Source organism: Anas platyrhynchos, chromosome 9 (genome assembly GCF_047663525.1).
Source record: "Anas platyrhynchos isolate ZD024472 breed Pekin duck chromosome 9, IASCAAS_PekinDuck_T2T, whole genome shotgun sequence".
NCBI classification, from domain to species: Eukaryota; Metazoa; Chordata; class Aves; order Anseriformes; family Anatidae; genus Anas; species Anas platyrhynchos.
The window spans coordinates 7,233,530-7,259,866 of NC_092595.1; the positions used below are offsets into that span (position 1 = coordinate 7,233,530).

General features: G+C 44.4%; 1 protein-coding gene across 5 annotated transcripts in view; it reads left to right on the forward strand.

The window, feature by feature from the left end:
- Positions 1–26,337, forward strand: part of LOC101796828 (calcium-activated potassium channel subunit beta-2) — a 128,894-nt gene that overhangs the window by 1,196 nt on the left and 101,361 nt on the right. The window lies entirely within an intron of this gene.

Sequence of the window (26,337 nt, forward strand, 5' to 3'; positions counted from 1 at the left end):
CTACTCATGTGTGTCAAGATCAGGCATTAAAAAATAAATATTGATACCCTTCTTTCTGTTTTCTACATTATCTTTCAAGTATCTTGAAACTTACTGAGATGTAGGGGGTTTCCACACTGTTCAACAAATACTTCTGAAAAATCATTCCTTATCTGCAGACCGCTTCCAAAGTCAAACCCCGAGTCACATTAGTTCTGCATGCACACTTACAGTTTATTTTTGGTCTCCAACTGCATTATCATGATTTTTAGAGTTAGGTTTCCAGACTCAGCTGCCGAAAAAAGAAATCAATGTTATTTACTGTGCTCTCAGATGTGCACAAAGGTAGTTCATGTGTGAAAGCGTTCCCAAAATATTTTGTAGCATCTACACACTTCCTAGATTAGTTTATTCTCTTCACATAGACCAGACACAACACTCCTCCGTGTTGTGATGTACAAGAAAGCAGAGCTGCATTTTGTTGAGTGAAGGATGTGTAACTTATGAGAGGACTTTAGTTCTGCAAAGGTCTTAGGACAAGGAGCAGCCTTGAACTGGGACATCTGAATCATCTTTGGGTCAGTCACACCACCTCTGGCTGCTCTTGTTCACTTCCTGCCCAATCTCCTCTCCCATGTAGACCCAAAAGTCCTTAAGGCAGGAACTTTGCCTTACTGGGTGTTCATACAGTGCTTCTGTGTCTTGCTGTAAGATAGATAGCAGCATTGCACGGACGATAAATCAAATGTGCTGGCTTTATTCTTCCCTTTTCCACAGCAAAAAGTTCACTAAAGCGGGTGGAAGTTTTTACACGGCAGTAGCAGACCTCAAGTTATGACAGTCAGTTCATCGGTTTCATGGAAACGCTGAGTTAAACTGCATTTATGTTGGCAAACCCATGCCCAGAGGGCTGAGTCACTCTGCCCGAAGCAGCAGCTACGGCTCCTTTGAACATTTGCTTTTTCAGAATACAACCTTCCTCCTCCACCAAGGCCTCCAGTATGCTTCTTGCTACAGATGTTTGCTTTTTTACAGTGCACTGAGACCGAGACAGAGTCAGTCACACTCCCCAGCTACAAGCCTGGTATCCAGGGAAGAGAGAGAAAGCACAGTGTGAGGAGCAAACACAGAAGGAAGACAGCTGCGTTATATTTATAATCTTAAACCACTGATGCAGACAGAAACAGGGATGTACAATCGTTACTAACCTATACAGTTATTTTCATAGCCTGATTTTAAACTCACTTACATGAGGGATTATTTCCACTGCCTTTCCAGTTTTTCTTTTTTACACAACTTGAAGCGCCGCTTCCAGCCTGTGTAAAATCTGAAGGAGCAGATTCTGGCCTCCTAGAAATAACCTGCTGGTTATGCATGCGGTCAGCAAGGCCACATGAGGTACTGAGGGCGAGGTAGGACCAGCCACCCACTCTCTCCTGAGCTCTCAGCTGGAGCACAGACCTTGGCTTTCTGCTGTGAGCAGTTCAGAGTTACAAGTTCCTCTGCTCCTCACATTTTATTCTAGCTGGATTTCTAAAAGAGAAAGGCAGGATCTTGCTAATTGTAGAATCCAAAGTTTAAGAAAAATAAATACACAAAGTACACAAAACAATAACCACCTGTTATATAAAAATATGCTGAGAGTCAGTGGGGAATAAAGAAAAAGGAATACTAGTGCAGCCAACTAGAAGAAAAACAAACAAACAACAAAAAAAAAATGCATAACACAGGGAAATTAAAAATAAAATAGAACTACTTTGAAACATCTAAATTGGAATACACCATTAGAGAAGAGGTGACTGGTCTCCCCAGAAATCATCAGAATGGCATACTGAAGTTAGCAGGCAAATTTGAACATAGGATATATATATATTATAAAAAAACAAACAAACAAACAAAAAACTATTCTATAAATGCCTGAAATGTTAGAAAGTAAAATACTTTCAAAAGCAAAGCATTGGGATTGGGCAAAAACAGAATTTGAATATCTTCTATTCAGTTGAATTATCTACTAATCGATGCCAAATATTTGACAGCCATTTAAAATCATTTCTCAAGCTCATTAAAAAAAAAGTTGCTTTCCCATCCCCTCAATTAGAGAAAAATCATCACATCTTTTTATGCTGAGAGCTAACTGATGTATGTCATGTCACATATCACTGCCTCTGCATCTGACAGGAATCAAAGCAGAGATTTTGAAAGGCAAGTGTCTTTGAACTGCAAATTATGCTTAACAAAGAAAGTGTTTCAGTTGTTGTTTCTTAATGAAATTTCTGCTTTTACATAAAAGATGTGCCTGACACTTTATTTCCTGGATGGTATGAAGCTATGCTGAAACCAGCAGTTATCTATTTATTTCTGATTATACTGTAGTGTTTAAAGAAGTGGAAAAAATGTCCAATTTATTACATATCCAAAACTTCTGGTGATTTGTTGAGAACTACTGGCAACATTTATCTTCCAATAGATATTTTGTTCTTGATGCGTGTGCAGACATTAAAAAGTATCTGAAAGTTTGGGGTCTTACAGTTTTAGCTCAAGTTTTCTGTGCCCAAGAATTTCTGCTCATACTTTCATCTTTCTGATTCTTTTTCTGGGGCCTAGTTCTAAAATGGGTTTAAAATACCCAGGCAAAAGCTCTACTCAACCAAATCTACACAAAAAAGAGCAAAAGTCATATGGAGAAAAAGAAAATGCAACCCCTCAGACCCTCAGATCTTGACTAGCCTCCTTGTTTAAGTACAATGCTTCCTAAGCCAGGCCGGAAAGTGAAACTAAGACAAACTCTAGGAATCCTGGGTTAGGAAACAAGTAATATATATATTTGTTATTTTATATATATATATATATTTATTTATTTATTTATACACACACACACTACTGGGCATAGGGAATTTTAATTACCAAGAGAAGAGTTTTTTTGTATGTTGACCTAACACTGCTTTGCTTGATATGCAAGAGTGAAGAGAGACTTCTTGCTTGGTTGCTGAGACCTTAATGTGTGCAGGTAGGAAAGCAGAGCATACAGGATGTAACAGGTTGGAGGGAAACAGAGAACAACCAGCATCTGATTTGTTCTGGGATAAGTTCCAGCAGCTTTATTCACTGACTGAAGAAACCTAGGCTGAGGGGATCTGACTATACCTTGTAAATTAGGAAGCTTCAGGATAGGAAAATACTGGAATACGAGGCCACAAAAAGCCAAGGCGTTGCAGAGAGCTGCTGGTAAGTCAGGAATTGATGGTAAAACCTGCAGTACCTGGTATGGGTAAGCAGGTTTTAGAAAGTTACTCTGTATCCCTGGAATTAAGGAATTTGACAGTATTAAGCACAGCAGATCCAGAATTGTTATTATTTTTTAAAAAATAATATTCTATGGTTTATGTTCCTTAAACTGAAAAAGGGAATACCCATTTTGTGCGAGTTCCTCAGACTGTGTAGAACAGCACAGGTTCAAAAGGGTTGATTCTCATTTTCCTTGAAACTGCTTTGAAAAAGCTTTTTACATTCAGCCTGAGTGTAAATGGCAGTATGGCCTATTAACTAGCTTACACTTGCTCTTTTCCATTACCGGTTTGTTCCCCATCTTTCTGTGAATTATGTGGATTTGGAAAAAAGGCTTAAAAGATTTTATGGCTAGTACAATTCAGAAACTGCATAGGTGGTAATGTCCAAGAGTCGCTTGCTCTTCATCTCTAGCTGATAAGGCATTCAGAGATGCTGCCACGCAGCAGAGCCTGGGATTAGTTCTGAATTGCCTCATTTTCCAGGGTCATTTTCCAGTGCAGCGACACTGCTTTTCCCAGCTACAGCCTGGCACCAGCGCTGGTAAGGGGCAGTGGCACAGCAGGCAGCCAGAGCACAGGGAGGTCTCACCAAGGCCCTGCAGCTTGCAGACTCCCCTGTTGTCACAGTTCCTGACCCACCAGGTCTGGAGAAGGGACAGAAGAGGACGACGCACCAAATGCAGGATGTGCTTCATCACTGTACAGCCCAAACGGCCTTGGTGTGTTAATTAAAGGAAGCAGCCATGAGTGCTGCCTGTGGAGGCTGGAAGCAAACCTTCCCATCCCCTTCACAGTACAGCCCCTCTTGGAGAACTGTGGCTAATCATGTTTGTTACAATTAAAGGCAACCACATAAGTAGGTTAGTCCAAAAAAATCCCATCTTGCCAAAAATTTACCCATGCAGATTACTACCAACAACCCCACAGGCAGAAACTAGCACGTGTTTCCCATTTTCCAGTGCTAAGATCCGCGTGTCTCCACAGGATCAGCGTGTTTCCTTGGAGCATTAGCAAACCACACAGATATTTCAGCAGTGGATGTTTTCTACATCAGATCAACCTCACAGAGAGAACCCATTAGCTGCTCAGCTATTAGCACATCTTTTACTCTTTCTGTTTGTGGGTAACTCCGGAACCTGCCCTCACTGATGATTTTTGAGAAGAAGTTAGAGAAACCAGAGGGAATTAGCATAGGTAAGCTGGCTGCGCCCTAGGGCAACAGATGGACCATGTGACTTTAAGGGGTTCCCAGGCTCCATTTTCTGTAATTTCTGTAATTTGATGCTTCTGTTTCACTGACCAGACAGCTGGCCCTCCATTAGTAGACAAGTAACAGCAGCGATGTAGGGTGGTTTAGATGAAGCCAGTTTGGAGTGTTTGGTTTTGCTTTATGAGCAGTCATCCTGCTCTGGAGGGGAGCTAACAGGCTACACGCACAGCTGCTCTTTGTGTTTTCAGACATCTGAAAAGCTGAAATCCTTCCCAGCAAAGAAAGGATGTGCATGCAAACACTAGCCATTTTACAGCTTGTTGGAAGACACACAGTTGTGCACAACAGCCTGCGATACCATCTCAGTGACATGTATTCCTCCACTGTATGGAGACTCTTATTCCACCTTTTACCTTCTAAGTGTGTGAACAGACTGCATCTGGATGGTAGGAGGCAGAAGTTCTGAAAAACAGAACAAACTTTAGCAGTTGTGGACCTTTACTCACCAGATGAGCCCCCAAAACCTTGATGTCTTATGAAAGGCCAGTATTGGCATAATAAAATATAAGCCAGGTTAATTAAATTAATCCTGAATGTCTGACAGTATCCTGGCCCTGTTTTTCATCTACTTGGATTACCAGTTTCAGGTACGTGGGCCATTCGGAAATGATGCAGCACTTGGCTGTGTGTTACTGGGAGAACTGGGAGAAGGCAGGGCCTTGCTGTGCTGGAGAGGTATCAGCATCGAGTCTGCAGGGTTGGGATGGGAATTGCAATACTTGCAAACACTTAAATATGATCTGTCCAGCCTCGCAAACCGCTCTTCCAAAGGGAACGCCTGCCTGCCGCTGTCAGTTCTGAGAGGCACCAGCTTTGAACTGGGTAGCTCAGGAGTGCATCTACATCTTCCCATCATAGCACAGCTTGGGTTTCTACCCATTTTAACTGGACTGAACTTCATGCAGCTGCCATAGTCAGCCTCAAACCCACATATGTTGGTCAACTAAACACTTAAATATCCAAAAAGTTTAATATTTTTCAGTGCATTAACTGAATACCCAAACCTTTTTGGGGACAGATTTGCCACAGCTCCAGATCTAGTCCTGCAAATACAGGTCCTGCTGCATCTGCTCCAGGTGCTCTGAAATTACCATGTTCCTGTCCTCTTAAACATCCCAATTTCATACTCCTTTTCACAGATTTTCTATTCTCTTTAGCAGATATACAACTGGTTTCAGTTTCCCTGAATCCTGTGTATTACACATGCATTCAATACTTTCAAGAGTTTTGCTGAGACTGAAAGACCTGGGTTTAGAGCTGCCTGTCTATCACAAAGCAAATAATCTGGAAAACATGCCTGTATTTGAGCAAGGAGAGCCAAGTCCTCACGTACCAGGAGGGCTTTCATCTTCCTGCAGAAGTCTTTCTCCAAATTTGTAATCACAAATGTACACACAGGGAAACTTAAGATTTATCCAAGTCATAAAATGCCTGGATTTTAATTCTTTCACTGCTAGGAAATATGTACAACTGCTTGCATTATTTCAGAGGTTTGTTGTTGCTGTTGGCTTTTTTTTTCCCTTTTCTAATCACTTTCTGGTCTCTTTTTAAAATACATTTCTTGAAAGGCTCCTATTTTTGTACCTTAGGCGTTGTAATAAATTGAAACCGATGAATGCAATTCTGTTCAGATTCACGTGTTGACTCACGAGTCCCTCTTGAGTACTCGTACTGGAGAGCAATAGGCAAAGCATGTCCATGTAAGGGGATTGGCAATAGCTTTGGAAATAGCTGTCCTCCTTTCCAGTCCGCACTCATGAGCCATACTTCCAACTCCCTTTTTTTTTTTTTTTTTTTTTTTTAATAAAAGCAAATAAAAGCTTTGCTACAGAGACAACATCTGATGCCTAAAGACAATCTCTGTATCAGTGTTATTCCATGAGATGTTAAGGGAGGCTTAGATATTTGTTATACCCTTGGTGGCCTGAGCCTTACATCGTTAAGATTCATGGCAGTACGAGAAGGTCCTTTTTTCTCTTTCATCTTTTTCAGTCAACACCAGCTGAACAAAGCCAAACAAGCGGTTTGCACAGTTGTCATCCATCATATACCTACTCTTTTATTATACCCATGCAGCATGTTAAAAATCAATGCTAATATCTTGTCAGTTATTATTAAACTGTTTTTCAATGCTCTAAATCTCCAGAATGCCCGAGCTGACGAGGTGATCAGAGCCAAACCGTTCCCAGCGCTGCTGGCTCAGAAGCACGCTGCCTTCCCGGGTCCTGGCGTGCCTGCCCTAGCCCCTGGCTGCCACTGTGCCCCTACCCTCAGCTCTGTCCACTTTGAAGAGTTCGCTTTGCTGCCTGCAGCACATGTCCAACTCGCCTTTTGCCTCCTTTTACCCAAAGTGGATGCTTTCATGTAACTGTGCAAGCTGTACTGCCCCAGGGAACCAGCTAGGGACTCCTTTTTGCTGCTCTCGCTGCATACAGGAGCTTTGCAGTCCTATCGCCAAGCCAGTTAGGGAAGTGCCTGGTTTCTTCACCATTGTGTTAGTGAAGTGTACCTTATTGTGCGTTTTGTTAAGTCAAAGGTGTGACAGGGATCTTAGGAGGCCCCAGGCACAAGCACTGGTCCAGCTCCTCATGTAATGGAGGAGCAGTGCTTGGGCAGGGCAGGTTTTCAGATGTCGACGGCCTCTCGTATTTCCAGGTCCTAGCCAGGAAAATGTGTTGAAAAACCATTTGAAACAATTTATAATCTAATTTTGTGGACTTGAACAGTTCAAGTAAACATTTGAGCATGTTTGTTAAGGGAAACAAACTGCCACTCTGAGCAGCTGGAGGTTTACCCATCCCCAGAGCAAAGTCCATCAAGCCTAGAGATGCAGCAAACCACCAGACAGCTGCATGTGTGTCATTTTGATGGTCACACAGGAATGCCCTCTGGGCAGGAGAGGATTTATGAACACTCTCTGAAACCCCCAATGTCTCACTTCTGAGCTTCCCATGGCAGTATATTTCTTCCTCCATTTTCACTTTGCTCTTAAAGCTTCACTCTCCATTTAAACCCTCTAAGGAAACTCCCTGCAAGATAGATGTACATTACCCTTTCAGGAGAAAGCCAACCTCTTTCAAAAAAAACCAAACTGAAGTCTATTTAATAATGTCCGTCATGTCTCTCTTTCTCTCATCTTCTCTAAATATTAGTTCAGAAAACAGCTTTCACTTATAGCAATTTCACTGCCATAATCCAGACAGTATGGATTATTTTTGCAGTGACAGTCTAATGCTAATTTGCAGCAGTAGAAGGCAATTTGCTATCCTAACGAATTACTTTTGTCCTTGGATGAAACCGACAGCAAAGACGGTGCCCCTGGTTAATTGGAACCACTAGATAGATATCCATAATGTTCTATATGGGAAGCCCAGCGCTGGAGATGTTATTAACATTCAATTTAACTCCTACAGAATTAGAGCTAAAGCACTATACTCATTTCTAAGCAGAAACCTCCTTGGAAATAGCTTGACGCACTGTTTTGAAAGATGTCAAAAGATCACGTCTTTGTAATGACCAGGGAGACATGGACCCAGCACAACTGGCTGTACAGCCGATTCTTCTCAGAGCTGTATACAGCACACATCAAGCTTAAAAAAATAGATAAAATTTAAAAGTTATAATAATAGAAAACTTTTCCATTCACTCTGATTGTGGGATATCGATGTATCGTGGGGTCTAAGTTCAAGTCCAGCCATGTAACGTAAAAAGCCAGTGTGTGAAGCACAAGATTTGGTGATTCTTCCCCTAACTACACTACCACTTAGGCACCCTCAGTGTCCAGACCCTTCAAAGCCCACTTGCTCATGTCAATGCTTGCAACACTGCTGCCTGTCCGGGTACTTGGTCACAAAGCTAGGAGTGCTTAGAGCTGTGTAGATAATCCCTGCCTGCCAGAAGGAAGGTAAAACAAGGAAAAAAATCTCTTCAAACCATGGTATGATAAGAATGCCACCCACTGAGCTAAGACAGCTAATCGGCGGGGGCACAGGGAGCAGGACCAGGGCATGGAGACAGGACAGCAGGACAGCTGCACCATGCACAGCTCCGCCAGGGCTGGGAGCGCAGCTCTGCTCATCACACTCTGCCCAGGGCCAAACAAACTCTTCCCTGCCCACGAACTGCAGAGCCTGGCCAGCAGCAAGCAGCACTGCGTGCAGGTCCAAGCCAACACGTGGAAGCACACCTGCCAACATATTTGCATGAACTGTACCCACAGCTGAGTTCAGTACAACTACTATTTGCTGAGGACAGAAAGTGCTTAGCATCTAGCAACTGGCTCTTGGTAGAGTCACCTTCAGACTAGTCAAGCACAGTCCTGCTTAATCTGCCCGTGTTTCCAGAGCGCTGCTCACCATGTATCTTTGCATCGCTGCCATCCATCACACCACCAGTTCTCATCTAAATACTGCCAGCAGCACTGTGAGTAGCTCAGCTCTGACACTCCCTCCTTCTCCCTCTGCATCTTATTATTTAAGTTGCTGCTGGCAAAGAACAGGAAAGTGGCTGTGTCCACAGTGACATTAGCAGAACTGGCAGCTTAATCAATGCTGAGACATCCCCCCTCACCTCCACTTCTCTGCTGCTCCTCTTTGAGGCAGAAGAGCCCTGTAAAATCACCACGGCACCCAGTCAGTCAGAAATACCACTTATTTTCCAGAAAGCCTTCTGTACCCTCTCTGCCTCCAACTGTACATGCTATGACCCCTTCGCCACCCAAGGTCCCTAATTGGAGCCACTGCCAGGACTCCCGGAGCACAAACTGCTCCCTTGGTCAGCAGGAGCACCTCTGGCAGCAGGCAGGCAGACTGGGGAGCCCTTCTGCTCCCTGCAGGTTCATCATGGGGCAAATAGGATTACGAGAGCACTAATGGCAAAGCAGGCCACCAGAAAGGCTGGGTGCAACCAAAGGAACTTGTCGAAAGGTTTTCCAAAACCTTGGAAGCTGGGAAGCTTGTGAACAGTCCCCAGTCTCTCCCATTCCAACAAACTGTGGCTTTTCAGTATAAAAGGAGCAGGCAGACCTCTGGTAGCGATACAGCTCTGCTCGCTCATTGCCACCAGTCCATCACTGAGTGAGAGCACAGTCTCTGGAGGGGAGCAGAGCTGCAGATGCTTCCTAACGTGCACTGCAGGGGATTCACTGGGACACAATCCTCCTGGACTCCAGGACCCTTGCTAAGTCAGGCAGCCCTGGCAGGCAGGCACGTGTGGGTACAGGGCAGCTGCTGCCCCTACAGCCATCATTCTTCCAGTGCATCAATGTGCTTCTCTGACACTACCTTCTTTGCAAATAAACTCAAAAAGCATTTAGGTACCACGCTGTGCAGGTTTCCCTAATGTGTTACTGCATTTCAGGGGGAGCAGTTCCATCTGGTCGATATTTCCACTGTTGTAGCTGCAGGGAGCAGGTTGTTTAGCATCTCTAGATCACAGTGATATGAGCCTAATCAACTCTGTCTCAATTTTCAGGTCTCATTGAAAAGCATACCTTGTCTCCCTTGTCAGTACTGCTTAATTTTCCTCTTCCGCCAAGCTATTATTTAATTCACTGGCAGTAGCTGGCACTGACAGGCAACAAACACAGCTCGCAGGTCTGATCTAGGCCACACTCTGGAGCTGAAGGACTCTGATCCTAATGGTCACAAAAGTTTGGACAAAGTGTTGTGTCCCAGTTTCCCTATCTTCGACATAAGAACAACGTTTGTACTCCCAAGGGAGGCTGGAATGAGTATACTCTAGAAACACTCAATGCTCAACATTGCTACCAGCCTAATTATCATGTTTATAGTGTAATGGCTTGCAGAAGTAAGAGAGTAGAGGACAGCCTTATAGGTATGGGGTGGAACGGAGTATGGGAGATCCAACCTCAGTTCCTGGCTTGTACACAGGTAACAGGAGAGACCCTAGCCAAGGTCTGGGCTTCAAGCCTCCCCCTCTAGTATAGGAAATAGAACTTTTCCCTCTTGGGAAATTCTTATTTGTGTTTGCAAAGCTACTTGTTACTGTCATTTTTTAAATGAATAGCTGCTTGTGCAGTTCTAGTATGGATTTGGTTTATAAATAAAGGACAAGAAGGAATAACTGCAATTATGAGAAGCTTTGCAATACTCAATCAACATCTGTTTTCTTGTTATTTAATGAATTCTTGCACACCAAAATTAATTCAGCAAGGGAAAAAGCTTTCACAGCCAATGCTGACTTCAGTGACTTCAATAGTTATTCACAACATTGAGCGAGACAGCAATTACTTTTGCCCCTTTCACTGCAAATAAGGAGAGCGCCATCAGACCCAATAGCTAGTACAAAAATCAAACAAGATTACTTACAGTCTGGAAAACAAACCACATGCTTTGTGGATTTTTCTGTTAGCGTAGTTTCTAGACAAGCATCCCTACCAAAGTTCAAAGCATTAAAGCAGTGCCACGCCTGATAGAGCAGCATCTCCACACAGGTTTAGTAGGAACACACCGAGGTCCAATGAGTGCAATTAGCGTCAAGTGTTGTGTGCAGGCAGCATCCATCCCACCGCCCCCCTGCCCACCAGCTGTTCTCTGTGGCCACCTCGATGTGCCTACAAAATCCTTCTTCACATGCTGTGTTTTGCTTTTTTCTGTGTTTCCCGAGGAAATGCTCAGGCAGCTCGTCTCCATGAAGCATCTGGCGAGTGGAGCTCTGTGGGGCCCTTGGTTTGCAGTGGTTTTCCCCCTGTGGCGCACACACACACACACACATTTCTGGCCTTACGGTCAGTGGCTGACCAACTGGTGCAAATCAAATTCTGTGGAGTTACACTGACACACAGCAGCTGGCTAGCTGGCCTTATCGATTTTCACAGGCCTTGATCCCATGCACACTCATATCAATTTATTGGCATTTGCAAGATCTGGCCTCTCTGCAGACCAGTGCCTAGAGCTGCCCAGACCATGTTTTTATTCCAATTATACAACTTAGTCCACTGGGAACATCTTCCCTCAAACCTCTTCATCTTCCATCTAGGCCAAATTTTGTTCTAGATTACAGGGTGTTTTTTAAACAGATTAAGAATATCTGCAGTAACAAAGATGCTCAGCAGGATGCTAGCTGTATGCAGGCACTTTAGGTCCAGTGGTAAGGACAGCTTTGTTACAATAAAATGTGCCTTTGGGGAACTGGATGGGCAAGAAGACTGTGGTTTGAGCTATGTCTCCTCTCCCAGAAGTGGACAACCAGTGACAAAGCCCAGGGTCCTGTGGGAAAAGAGCTAATCAGGGAGGGGGAATCAAGGCCTCATTCTACAAGTTTATCCCACTGAAAGTTGGGAACAGAGATAAACCCTTCCCTGCATTATGCTGCCCTCTGGAGCAAGACAGAGGGCTCCCGATGGTGCTGTTCAAGCAGGAGAGTAATCAATAGTCTCAAGTCTGCCTCCACATTACTGTTGTTTCCAAAACATTTTCCTTGCACAGAGTCTTATTCATGAGTATTAATGATAAAATTTCTTGCTGGTGTGCTTAAACTACAAAGCTAATTGTGGCAGCCTGCTTGGCTCCACACACCACTTCCTGCTGGAGTATCAGGCTTTGATTAAAGAAAGAGAACTTTGTAGATTTACATGATGTTGCTGCTCATCACATGAGAGCAAGGTGACTTGGATGTGCTCCTTCAATAACCACACACAAACATTCAAGCATGACCCAGCAGCATTCAGCCTTCCCCAGGGCCCTCTGTGGCCAAAAGATGTTTGTCAAGGCGGCAAGGGGCTGCCAAAAGTACCGAGGGAGATTGGCTGATGATTCAGTATGGCCCCAGGAGTAAGAAATGTTCTCTGCTTAGTTGGGGTGGTGACCAGCACGTTACAAACCTGGAAATGAAAATGCAATCACCATTACAAGCACCGACATCTAAAGGCACTACCTTTCAGCTCTCTAGGACCGGTGAGAACAGTGATGAATTAGCTTGCTAGCTTGATGGAGGCAGGGTACCGGGAAAAGACTAAGTTTCGAAAATACCTGCATTGCGTAAAAGCTTTTGTATAGAATATAACCACAGCTTGCATAAGCTGAAGGTAATGGGAAATGAAGGAAAGTGAAAAAGGGTGAAAGAAAGCACCTGGTTGTAAGGAATGGGTAAAGAGCAAGGTGACTCTGGCAATGCAGTGGTGAGGGACTTGTCTCACTTGTGAAAATTATTTCCATTCTTCTTTCTCTCTGGTTATGTCTCTATTGTCTGTTTGCCCATTTTATTCCAGGACTGTCTTATAATAAGTATTTACACGTTCATCAAAGATCTTGTGCAAAGACGACATGACTATAAGCTACATGTACACCGCCTAAACACCAGTATAACAGCACTAGAAACACCTGCCACCAGCCACAGAGGAGAACCCTGGGTGAAAAGGATGTCACAGAGCCAAGGCCCTGTCTTAAGGGGTGTTTTTGTCCTTAGCGTTCTGTCTATACAAGGATCAGGCCTACCTTAAAATATGATCAATAGGAAGGGTTGGAAAAACAGAATTGCACACAAAATGTTGCTCTGCTCCAGTTTGTATCAGTCTACAGATGTATTGCCCATCTGTCCCAGGCAGAGCCCTGCCATCAGCCCAGCTCTCACCATAGCCCTCTCTGCCAGCCACTGCAGGAGCTGTGCAACTCAGGAACGGCTCAGCCCACAGGGTTAGAGGATGAACCCACTGTTGGCCTGAGCAGTGATAGGCACAGACAAGGTGAGGTCTTCGTGTACTCATCAGCTTTCCTAATAAACAGACGGAGTTTCATCTTTATTCTCTTATCCGTCTCATTTTCCCCAGCAGACACGTAGCATGGCTCTAGTTGCATATAGCCCTCCCATCTCCTTGTCTAAATGTTTGACACCTCTTTCCTTGTCCAGAAAGTAATTGCATCCTTAAATCTCAGCCATGTGCCCCATCCTCTTCTGAAGGGCTGGACTGGCCTGACACCCCTCCGATCTCCTCTTGTCCTCCTGATTTCCACCCCATTGCTCAAAGCTTCCCCGCCTCAGTGAAAACAAGCATCTCTCCAAGGCAGACTGACCTTCACAGCTATATTAATAAGGGAATTAAGACTAATTGGAGGAAGTGGTATTGCCTCCATACATAGCATTATACTAAATAGCTGCACCTATTTCTAGCTTACATATTTTCTCGTGAATGCTTAAATACCAAAGCCAGTTTAGAGCATAATAATGGCAAAAAGGCTGTAGAGGACAAATCTGTTTCTTAGCTTATCTAACTGCTAGAGTTAGATAGAATTAATTTGACCACAAAAGTAGTTTTGTGAGGTGAAAATATCAGTCATAAAGAACTGTTTAATCTTTCAGGAAAAGGTGTCTGGGAAAATGTCTGGAAAAGGTGTTTGGAAGCAGCCAGCTGAGCTGCAGTCAGCAAGAAGTGTGCCTTCTTCTAATGACTATTAATGTCAGCATCGATGGCAGAGTTCTTGACCAAAACAGGATCAGATGACATTCATGACCCCATTCTCTCCCTTCATCCCCAAATCCTCAGTGCCACTGGGAAAACTGCACTCTGTCCTCAAGCCCCATAGTTTTGCAGGCCCTCGCTGGGACCCCCTTTCTCCTGCCACCCTCCTGCAGCACCCAGCTGCGAGCCCCTCAGCACGGCCTCTAGGTGCTGCTCTGCCACCGCCATGGGCAGGCGCGGCGAGGAGGGGGTGCGCTGCCTTCCCCCACTGTGGGAGGAAATAACAGCGCTCCTCATCCCCAGAAAGGGCGTTTTTAAAGCATCTCCATCGCCCTTGTGTAAACGAACACAAAGGGCAAGGGTATCCAGCCGTAGCCGACTGTTTTCTGCAGGGATTGCAGCAGAGGGAATCAGCCCGAGCGGCGCAGTCTGCGTCACGTTTTGAGTCTGCGACAGCTGTAGCTTAGCTCTTCATGCTTCCAGAGAAAAGAGGTTAAACTGAGTTAATGGCATTGTCATGATAGGAGTTAACCCTGGTAGGTCAAGAGCAAAGATACAGGTGATTTGTCTGTCAGAGAAGGAAAGCAGTAATGCACAGGAGGCTGATTCTTGAAGGCAAGGCTTAAAGCTTCAGGCATTAACAGATTAACATTTTGCATAATTAGACAATTAGACATTGATCGCTATCAAAAAGCATAGTATGAACACCATCAGTTTATCACCATGCCCTGACCAGTGATGGAAAATTTGAACATGTACCAGAAAGCCTATTAGTTGCCTCTCCACGAGGAACTTTGCTCAGACATTTGGCAAAGCTGCGTCTCATCTGCCGCTTCGTTAATGAGCGACAAACATTCCCTCGTTCCCAGAGGGCAACCTGCTCAACACAGCCACTGACTGCTCCCATTGCCTGCACATTACTGCTGTAAACCTACAGTTTTGATGGGTTCCCACACAAAAGTGCATTTTGCAGTACTTTCCCTCCAAACTATTTCAGAGCCATGCTGTTAACCTGCCTTTTGCCAGCCACCTTCATTCCTCTGGGGTTTCACAGAGAAAACTCTTCCTGTTTGAGTGGATATAGAGCCTCCGGGCAAAACTATCAGCAAAGTACAGTTTCCCAAGCGTTAAGCAGGGAAAAGTATCTAGGTAATCCATCCTGATGCTGGAGGTATTAGTGCCAGCAGAGATATAAGGCCCCCACCATATCATGCTGTCCCTAGGTGGGTATTGCTGCAGTGACTCACCCAGCGGCCGCCACTGCCCAGGTCCTGGTGAATAGACAGGTTTTCAAAAGATGATTTTGTATGGAATCAAATTTGACTTCTTACCTGTTTATCCAAATCCACGCATTTCCCCCTGTGTGCACATGCATACACCACAGCTTTCTTGCATTGGGAATTGGATCATTATTTCTGAATTTTACAGTATTTGTTGATATTGCTGCAGGCATTTGGGTTTTGAGTGAAGAGAAGAGAAGGCAGCGTATGCTTTTCAATACTGGCATATGCATGCGTCTGTGTGCATGTTCTGCATTTAATGCAGTGTCTCTGGTACCTGGTATTTTGGTGCTGGAAAAAGAGTGGGTACCACGCATGTCTTTAGCACTGCAAGCATCATCTCTTGCCCTGTTTTACAAGACCTCCTGTAATTAGGTTTTATGTTAGAGCTCAGAGGCCGTTTTCTGTGTCAGACAATGCCTCAGCAAATTTTGGCTAGATCGAGGATTAGTATCAACGGGAATCAAGCCAAAATTTATAGCAGAAGCACAGATTTTATTTTTCATTGAATTGAATCTTAACAAATATCAGTGGGTGTGATAATTGATTTGTTGGATGAAATATGTTTTAATCATGTCATTTGTTCCAAAACACTGTTTTTAGAATTTTTGTATGGGTTGATTTATTAATACCACCTTGCAAACTGAGAAACTGGGGCTTTTCCCTTCCAGACTTTAACATGGATGAAGTGCTGTGTTTGGGATTACTAACTCAGATTCGTTGTAATCTTCCCTAAAACACAGAGATAATTATCTGCTTTTATTGCAGCAGATGCTCTTGCAAGGTCTCCTGTAACTCTGTGTTACTTGGGGCCAGCGTACCATGAGCCACATCACACTGTCAGGGGTAAGGGCTGTTCTGCAAGCCAAGCTGCCCTCCTCTAAGCATCAGGGGCTGAGAACCAACACTGCAGAGTCCAGCAAAGGAAAACCTGCTCATAGGCGAGCGCAAGCTCTCCGTAGCTGGAAAACACTTCCAGTTATAAGTACAGGCATTGCTAAAAATGGATTCAGGTCAGCTTTTTCAGTGCTCTCTCTCAGATAGGATATTCAACAAGTTGTCCTAGTCTCCAAGTGCGCTTTCTCTAGCCAGTATGGACAGGCTGTTTCTTTATTCAAGAGTCACCTCATGTCAGATGTATCACAGCTGTCTTCCTGGCCCCTTTCCTCTCCTGGATTTACTTTCTATTTAGGTGATCCTTAAAAATTCTTCTCAACATAAAAATCAAACAGTTGCCACCACCACAGGGTGATGTTTAGGTCCATCTTAGAGACAGCTGCGCCTTCCTTCCCCCCTACCCCTTCTTCCTTCCTTTCCACTCTCTCCAGCTGGCTCCGTAGCCTTGCACAACACACCAGTTCAGTTTAGGAGAACTAGGGAAGGAGGTCAAATAACACAGTCATTGTTAATAAGACAAACTCCTCATTTTCTGGGGACAGAGATTACATTTAGCACTGGCAGGAACCTTTACTGTGGATGTGTAGGATGCTGCAATATGCACTACAGGTATTTTAGGCTTCTCAGAGGCCTTTCCCACATTAAGTATTCTCAACAGCCCAGTCTGCCAGCACTGGCCTAAACCAGACACCGTACCACCCCCAAGTCACAGACATTTTCTGTCAAATACCTGAGATTTGTACATACTTAATACTGGTGCATAATATTTATGCTTAGGCATGTTTTCTTATAAATTATTTCTTAGAAATAAAGCACTAACAAATGGGAATTACAATGAAATGAGACAGCAGTGATAATACCATTTGATATATTTGGAGCAATGATTGGGTTAGATCAGATAATGAAGGTGTAAAATGGATAAACACTGGCATCTCTAATATTCGTAATAAATTCTAAGACATTGAAAAGACTTCATGATATCAACAAATAACAATTCATAACACTAATGACAACAACCTCATACAAAAAGTGATATTTAGAGTGCTAGTCATTGAAGCAGTGTCCCAAAATGCAGAAAGTATCACAGGACTGTATAAAACTGATCCATCCAACAAGCAAAACAATCAGAACAGTTCTTGTCCTCAGCTTCTCAGCTCTGTATCTCACAAGACACCTTTTGCTCTTTTGGTTTCATCTTCAGACATGCAATGGGGGTGATCACTGCTAATGAGAACAGTGACTTTAATACCCACTGCTTTAGCATTAGCAAATGCTGTACTGGTTCTTCTACTTGACAGAGAAAAAATTGCTATAGCAAACTGTTTTATGCTGCCTATAAGTCCCCATGTTTATAACGAGGGGAAAAGAAGGAAAAACATACTCTGTACCAAAGCCACAGGAAAGGGTCTGGAGCACCATCTGTGGGGATGACGGTGCTGCTGGTAATGCCCTGGATCAATTTCCACCTTCTCTCACCCAGCGTACATGTGCCGTGATGGACGCAGCAGAGGTGACTGTGGTATATGGCAGAAAACTGCAGCATGGGCCCTTTGGGGCAGCAGCCTTGCAGGTCATGGCTCAGGTAGCTACCCCATAGCTGCGCCCACCTCTACTGCTGTGCAACTTGGATCACACTTCAAGTGCAGCCCTGTCAAAGCGAGAAGGGTCGGCGTCTCCTTTCCCAACTGATTCTCGCTTCTGAATTCACCATCAGGACAAAAATCAAACCCAGCAACAAACCTGCTGAGGCCAAACAGCCCGCAGCTTAGCAATATGTTGTAATAAGCCATGAGAGCTCTGCGGGGTCTGGATGTCACGGGGGATAAGGAGCAGCGGCGTGACACCAGATATCTGTCAGCATTAGCAGACTAATAATGTCTCACAGAAGGTAGGGCTGTGGCTTCTCCTTCAGGATTTCCTCATCATCTCACAGCTAGGAAGCCAAGGCATAATAACCGTGTTTGTACAAGGGATTCCTTTAGCCATAAGATCATGTTCCAGCAACAGCTGCCCCTGCGAGAGGCACTTGCACCGCATCCCAACTTAATGCCATGAAACCAGACCCCACCACAAGCTGGGTTTCATCAGCCCCCCTTCCCTTCAAAGAGCAGACAAAATATCCTCTGCTGTCACACTGAGCTTAGCCTTGCAGCAGATGTGGTATGTTTGCAAGTGATAGCCATTCCTGTCACTTGTTGTCATATATTGAAATTAATTTCTCCGACAAAAATCTGCTCTATTGGAAATGAAAATGAGCAGCAGCCACATCACCACAAGCACAAACGTGTGGCCAGCAGGGCAGCCACAACGTTTGTGATAAAAACAGTGTTCCCCACTCTTTCCTTCCCCCCGTGTAATAACTTAGTTATAGTGCCATCTTTCCAAGCCAACTAAACGCACGCATTTTTCTCTTTGCAGTTGGCTGCTGCAGAGTGGCTATGCTTGAGAAAATTAGTTTTTATCATTTTAATCATCTAATCTTCATAAACCTTTTAACGCAAAAACAAAAACTACTTAATGCGCAGCAAGATAATTAATATTGAAAATAGTCTCGGCAGGGGAACTGTAGTACCTGCTGCCTTGCATTAGGCTCTCAGAATAATGAATTAGCCAGGAGCTTTAGGTAAGGCTGTGAAAACAACATAAACAACACCAACACAGACACTGCTTCCATTCACTTTCCATATATCACAGCCGGTACCTACAGAGGGTGGTGATAGCCCACCACTGACAGTACCTTCACCAATGTCCCTGCTCAAACCTTAGTGACTCTTTCAAAAAAAAAAAAACTTTCATTTTCAAAAATATCACTTTATATCTAACAACAGAAATGTAGTGGTTTACCTGGTCTGGAAGAGCTTGCCTTTTCCCCTTAACCCAGCCAGTCTTCACCTGCGTGAGGGGAAGGATTCGCAGCTGGACCTTGTTAGCTTGGAAGGGGTCAGACTTGGTTAGCTGGTTAGGAGAAAAGCTTTTCAGCTGGACCAGGAGCCCAACAAGAGGCTCTCAGCTGCCCTAAGGGACAGTGGACCTAGATAGTCCTTTCCCCCCAAAACAGCAAATTCCAGTTGGAATTTCAGTCAAAACAGTGTGGAGAGAGAGAGAGCAACTAATCCTTTCTGCTAAGTGCATCTCCTTTAAGCAATGTCACATAACTCATTAATACTGAGAACTGTGTACGGCCCCACAGTCTGAAAGGACCCCAAAATGCCAAAAGTAATGTGTGTGCTTAATGAGCACTTAGCAACTTCAAAGCGCTATACAAATATTAACTACTTTTTTGAGGAGCTAATTACTGAGGGAAAGACATTTATTGCTTTTTGTGAGCATACACATTGGGTGCATGCCAGGTATCCTTTGAAGGACCCCACTGAACTTCCTGGGGCTGGGGCTTGCTTTGGGGGTTGTGGCTGGGACCTGCCTTCTGCTTGCCTGGTTTGTAGGAAGACACTGAGCTTAGGAGAAGCCGGTAGCAGTGCTTCCCATCCTGACCCATCACTGCAGCCAAAATCCACAAGGGGCTATTTCCAGATTCGCCCCTTCCAATCTCTACGGCAGCCTGTGCATAAATCTGCTTAACTAATCAGCATGCATGAAATAATTGTTATATCCCACAGTCACAGTGACTTCAAAAGGTGCTGCTCAAAGATGTGAGCTGAAAAAACCTGCACAGAAAATAGGAAAAGGTGGGGAGGAAATCAAACGTGAATACAGATTCATTTAAAGCTCAGTAAGGAATGGATAAGGATAGCAAAAAAATTCAGAGTGAATTAATGCTGCCAAAGGATTTAAAGGGAATATGAAAGATACTTATTACATGAGCACTGGGGGGAGGCAAGCAAAAGTTGAAGAGAGAATGGATGTCTATTAATTAGTAAATTGGGGTGGGTGTGGAACTAATGATGGCTAGAATCTATCCTTAATGAGACGGATGAAAGAAATGTGAACAATTCAGAAAAAAGGAAAAGCCAATAAAATATCTCTTCCTAGTCAACATGTGAGGAACTACACATGAGGGAAGATGAGGGAAGATGAGCCTATAGATAAACCTGCTGATATGGATGAGCCCAGGATATTGGGGGAAGTGGTGAAAATACTGTACCCCGCGTGATTCTCTCTCCTAAATTGTGAACATAAGATGTGGAGTGACTAAAGTATATACAGATGTGTAGAAAGAGAAACAAACGATCCCCAAAGGCTACTGGAAAATCTACCTTTCTAAAATAAAGAAATCAGCATCGTTTTGATATTTGGCAAAGGTGAGGAATACAAAGGCAGTCGGTGCAATCTGCCCCCCAAAGGGTCCCCACAGCGGTCCCTGGGTGACTGCAGTCCCCTGTGACACAGGCCGCTGCTGCCAGGCAGCTCGCTGCTCCTAAATCTGTCACCAGGCTGCAGGCAGGAGGTCCCCGTCCTGGCCAGGCACTGTGCCACCACGGAGAGAGCCCTGGCAGGGAGGATGGTGCTTTGCAGATGGTGCTGAGCAAGGCACGCTGCTGCAGCGCCTGCTGAGATGCTTGGGGTGACCTTGCTGCAGGACACAGGGAGTTGCTTTCAGCAGGTGGAGGCACCTCAAGCCCTGGCTCCAACCCTCTGGGGAAATGATGCCCCAGGTCTTCGTGGGGGATCCCATCCTGGGCTTGATACTGTAAAGGCAGAACTCCCAATTAGCTGAGCCCACGGTGTAGGACTACCATAACAGTGACCCCAAACACCCATTTTTAGAGGTGCCCCTACACCCAGCTGCCTTGGAGGCAATTCTGGGCATGGATGTTTGGCACGCCTGAGAGCTGGCCCCAGCAGCACGAAGCCTCAGGCAGCGTCGGTCTAGCAAGAATAAATCTCTCCAGACAAACTTGATTGCTTTTTTGATAGAAACAGAAAATTAACAGATGAAGGGAACGCTGGAGCTGTAATATATTTGCATCTGAGTAGAGCGTTTGATACTGTGCCTCATGAAATCTTTCTAGAAAAATTAATTTAAATCAGCTTAGAAATGAGCATTGCCTTCTTGACTGAAAACAGGCTGGAAGGCTATGGAGAGAGTGGTAAAGCACGGAGCTGAAGATGAGGAGTCCATAGAAGAACCACAATGCTCAGCTTTACAAGAAGTTTTAATTTGATGTCTTCACTGTTCGTGTAGAAATGGAGGAGGAGGCAACATGTTAATAAGGCATGCAGATGAGGTGACATTAGGAGGAACTAAAATCCTCCACAAAGGATGTGAACAGGTCCAGAGACAGAAGCAGCTGGGTAAGGACACTATAGAATGAATTTGGGGTTGGTTACAGCACAGGAGAATTTGACCAGTTTTCCTGCTCACTGGAGCAGAACAGATCAATCAGTTTTCACAGGCAGGAGGGAAGGAGGTTTCGGTTCATAATTCTGCCTGCCCACTTCTGCAGGTGTGAATATTGCCAGTCTGAAGACATAGGAAAATCCGCTTGTATCCCAGCTTCCTTCCTAAACAACAAGTTCTGAATTACTCATCCAATTATACAATTTGCGTATTTGCTATGTTATTGACATAAGGCAGGGTTTTGACTTCCACACGGATGAGGGATGATGGATAAATGATGTTCAGACTCCACACTGCAGTCTCTGGGACAGATATGCAGATCCAGAATTACTCATAAAAAACAAATCCAGCATTTTAGAATCTGTTTGCCATACAGCTGAAGCAGACCAGAAGGTGAAACTTCATCTTCTCCCTCAAAACTCATGGGGACAAATCAGACCCAAGCCAGAAATGAGGCAGGGTGGCGGGGAGGGCAGCGGTGTGGGGCAGCCTGGGTTCAGCCCACCTCGATGGTGCTGTGCTGCTGCTGCACCTGGAACATTGCCTTCAGTCCTGGGGAGCTCGTTAGTGAGAAGATGGTGAAAAATTGCAGGGAGTTCAGAGAAGAGCAACAAAAATTATCAAGGGGATGGAGAGATTCATTTGTAAGGAAAGATTAAAGGAGCTAAATCAGTACTGGAAGGACTGAATTTGTAATGTACTGTCACTCTGAGAAAAATGGCTTTGGAGAGACATTGCAGGCTAGAGCTGAACGATGTAAACACCAAAGACAGGGAAGAATTCAGTAGCTTGGAAGGGTGTAAAGGAAAGTACAAGAAGTCAGAAGCAAGGAAGGGGATGTACAGTGTGATAGCCATAAACGTTTCCTGACAGGGGAAGCCTCGTAGTTTGTAATGCTTAAACTGAAAGTGAAGAAAAAACAGATGTGCAATGGGGATGCTCGCACCATGCCCCAGGAGGGCCAGAAGATCACCGTGTGTCCTGCTGCTTTTGGTGGGCAAGGCACAGGTCCCTAGCTGGGGGTTACACAACAGCACTGGCTGTATGAATATGTACGAGGCTATTGTTCGCTGTGAGCTGCGGTGACAGTATCATTTCCTCACATTATTTCAAATTTCCTCTAGTGAGCATTTGTTCAGAACTGTCTGGATTCAGGTCTCTGAGTCTTTTTTTTTTTTTTTTTTTAATTTTCATTGATTGTCCGAGAGCTTTTATGCTTGGTGGTACTGTGAGACCAGACGCGTGCACACAGGTTTCCTCCCCTGGTATGCACATGTAAAGTTTCCAGCTTAATCTCTCCCACTTGCAGTCACTTGTTAGCGCTCTGCAGAAATGCATCTTTATGTTCTTAAGTGCAGCTGCTCAGTGCCAACAGCAACAAGCTCAGGGCAGAGATCCGTAATGCCTTGTCCAAGTTGATACACGTTATTCTTCAGGATTGCAGCCTCGTAGGGATTGTGTAGCTAATGCAACACAGCATCCTGTTTTTCTCATTTATTTTGTTTTACTTCATACTCTGCATTGCTTTCACCTCTCAAATATTGATTAAGTCAAGTCAAAGCCTTGTACTAATCAGAGTAGCAGGGTGTGCATTGTTATACACATGTACCCATTATAAGTGGGTTTTGTAAAGTAGTTTGGGAGCTATCTGTTTCCAGCAGTAGACAAGGGCTGCGTGTTTTAGCTGAGATCAGCTCTCGGGTTCAGTACCACCTAGGTTCTCTTTCACTAGTGATTTTCTATGCGTTAGAAAATGTAGTCCGGTCCTCCCCTCTCCTCATGATGGTTAATTAGAGCAATTCACATGAAGTAAATCAACTTCCACAGGTGATTAAAGAAAGGGAAGGATTGGGTAGGTACCTAGCATCTAACATAGCATCTAAGCATTTAACAATGTACTATCTGAAAAAAAACATGGAAAGAAATGAAATTGAACCTCTTTGTGAGTACTGGTTGTCCCAACCCGAAAAGCAGCAGCCCAGGAGAAGACAGGCACTCTTGTAGCACTGAGAGCTAAATTCTTCTTTCACTTATTTTACTGAAACTCCTTGAAACGAGCAGAGTTTGCAGAGAGCGTACCTGGAGGGAGGGCACGGACCCTGCAACCGATGGGGCGACTTCTGCCTGCCCGGCTCCTGGCAGCTGCCGAGTGTGGATTTCTAATCTCTGTACAAAGCTGGAGATGTAGTTAAATGCCTCGGCATTAGTCATTTGTATTCTGCCTCCAGACACTTTCATTCCTCTTGCTTTGAGTAATATTTTTTCAACCTTGTCTTCTCATTAAAATTTCCTCTTCATTATAGAGCGTTTCAATATAATTTCCTCCTGAACTGAGCTCAGGGTACAGCCCAACTAATAAGAATTGCATGATCCGCATTATTATGCACACATAACCCATTATAATTGAATCTTATTCCACTTTAATTGCATGTGTTTACAAACACTGTATTCACTGCAACAGATTATGTATTTTAGTTGATTGTGCCATTAATGATTGAAAAGCCAGTGTCATTTTGCATTGAAACCATTTTTTGCTTGCATAACAAGTGACAACAGAAAACTTGTGCAGAGCCACCAGATACGTTTCTAACTTTCTCCTCTTTATTTTTAACTGTTGAACAGAGCTCTGCCTCAAACTGAAGCGTACCTCCTCAGAAATGCAGCAGTTTGGATCACTCAAACTATCTTCAGGCTTCCATGGCATGGCAGGATTTTGGTCAAATACTCATTTGGGGTTGAATTTGGAGGCCAGATTTATTTCAGAAACAAATCCCTTGATGCTGTCAGCACTCTACATCAGCCAGGCAAGCCCAGCACCTTTGCGCTCTCCAAGCAAAGCTTTGCACCCTGAGCTCCCCCTTCTCCAGTGTGGTTTAATGCCCCCCCAACTGCCTGGTGCTTTGGTCAGTGCACTCAGGTCAGCAGATGCAAAATGATTTTGGAAATGTTGCTCCCGAGACTTCAGGTACTGAAGAGCATTGGAAAATTTGGCAGCACACTGTGCTGCTTTGGTGCAAGGTCAGTTAGATAAGGTCAGTCGGGATGTTAAATCTAGCCACTGCCTAGTTTGTCATCAGGTTTTATAACAGGAACAGGAGAGCCTGATAGACCAGAGTCTCCAGAAGAAAAAATATTAAAAACAAACCAGTATTTTAACCAAGATTTATAGAAAATGTACTTGTTTTTATGTGCCTTTTCTCAGACACATTTACCCTGTGTAGCATTAACTGAGATATATGTGCTACATCTGGGCTCTGTTCAGCTTTTTCCTTGCATAGCTTTATCCTGCTGCTCTCCAGGAACCTCTGCAGGGCACAGACTGCCCCTGAAGCTGCTCTTCAGCCACCAGTAACACCCTGCTGCAGATGCTGACAGGCCCACCAACTGCAAGCAGCTCTCAGAGAGTCCTCAAAGCTGGCAACGCTTTTTGCCACCACTGCATCACAGGTCCAGTGGCTTTCCCTTAAGCTTCCCCTGTTACAGCAAGTCTGTAACTGGGAGCTGACTTCGTGGCCCCAAACGGGCACATTGGCTTGTTAAATTTAATCGTCATTGAATGAATACTGTTACACTAGTGGAGGAGAAAGAAGGGGTTTGTCTTAAGTGAAAGAGGTTTTGGCAGAAATCAAAATGCAGGTGATGTGCTCAGCATCTTCAGGATGCAACTGTTTATGGCTTTGACAATAAATAATGCATCAGAGGCACTGACAAATGGAGCTTCACAAAACCCCGCGGAGTAAATCAGCAGCTGTTAGCCAGGGCGGAGAGGCAGATGGGGCATAAAAAGGTTAAGCAACTTGACCAAGAGGATGGAGCAAGCCTGGGACAAAGCTCCTGTGATGCCCAGACCTCCGCTGGTAACCCCAATCCCATTTTCTTCCTGATTTTCTTTTGGCTGTTACCACCTGCTAGGAAGAGCCACCAGTAATGCATTTGGATGCTAAGTTGTCAGGAGGATGTGAAGGCAGGAGATAAATTAATGATTTTTGTGTTCTGTGTATGGATTTACAGAGAATCTCAGGATTTAATTTGGACACTCTCAGTTCTGCCATGCCTTTTTGGTTTCATCTATTGGATTTTTGATAACTATAAAGCCCTCCAGTGGGAATGGGGATTTGAATTGTTTTGGGGTGGAATTAAGCAATATAGCGCAATTCTGTGTTTATAGCAAGAAGGCTTTTGTTTTCTGCTTATAGGGATTTGGGCAGTAACTGTGCTCTTGTTATTAATCGTTGTGCATTATGAGTCATAGTAAACTTACTGCATTGTTTAAACTATTTTCCAGGCATCATAAAATGCTTAGAGGCTTCATATATCTTCAAGTGTGAGATATTGGCCACTATTACCTGGTTGTGTAAGGAGGGATGGCGGTAAGATTATATATCAGCAGGTGCGCCAATAATGTGGAGGTGATCTTGCAGGCTTTTGTTTACTCTGATTTATGTCAGTTTGCTGCGACTTAAAAATGCTTTCAGCTGAACCAGTTTAATTCACGCAGTCTGAATTCAGTGCAAGCAGGATCTCATCACTCTAGCTGCCTTGCCTCTTCTTCCTTCCTTGCACACTGTCTGTCCTGCTTGGCTGGCCACGCCATAGCAGGCAGGTGAGGTTTGCACTTGAGTTGAGAATTATTTTTTTTTGCTTTTAGGGTCGAGAATGCCCCACACCTCTCTTTTGCAAAGTTATTCCAAGCCTGTAGGCAGGACGTAGTGCTGATCCAATGCTTGCTGTCTTGTGACGAGAAGTGTGGCAGAAGTGAAAAGCATCACTGTTATCCCTGTCCTTTGAAACGTGGTCCCTAGGGGAGCTGACATTTGAAGGGTTCTCGCTATGTGGTGAGCTCTGCTGTCAGCCTGGGAAGCCAGGATCCAGGAATCATGGCTCGCAGGTACTTTGTGCCACGCACT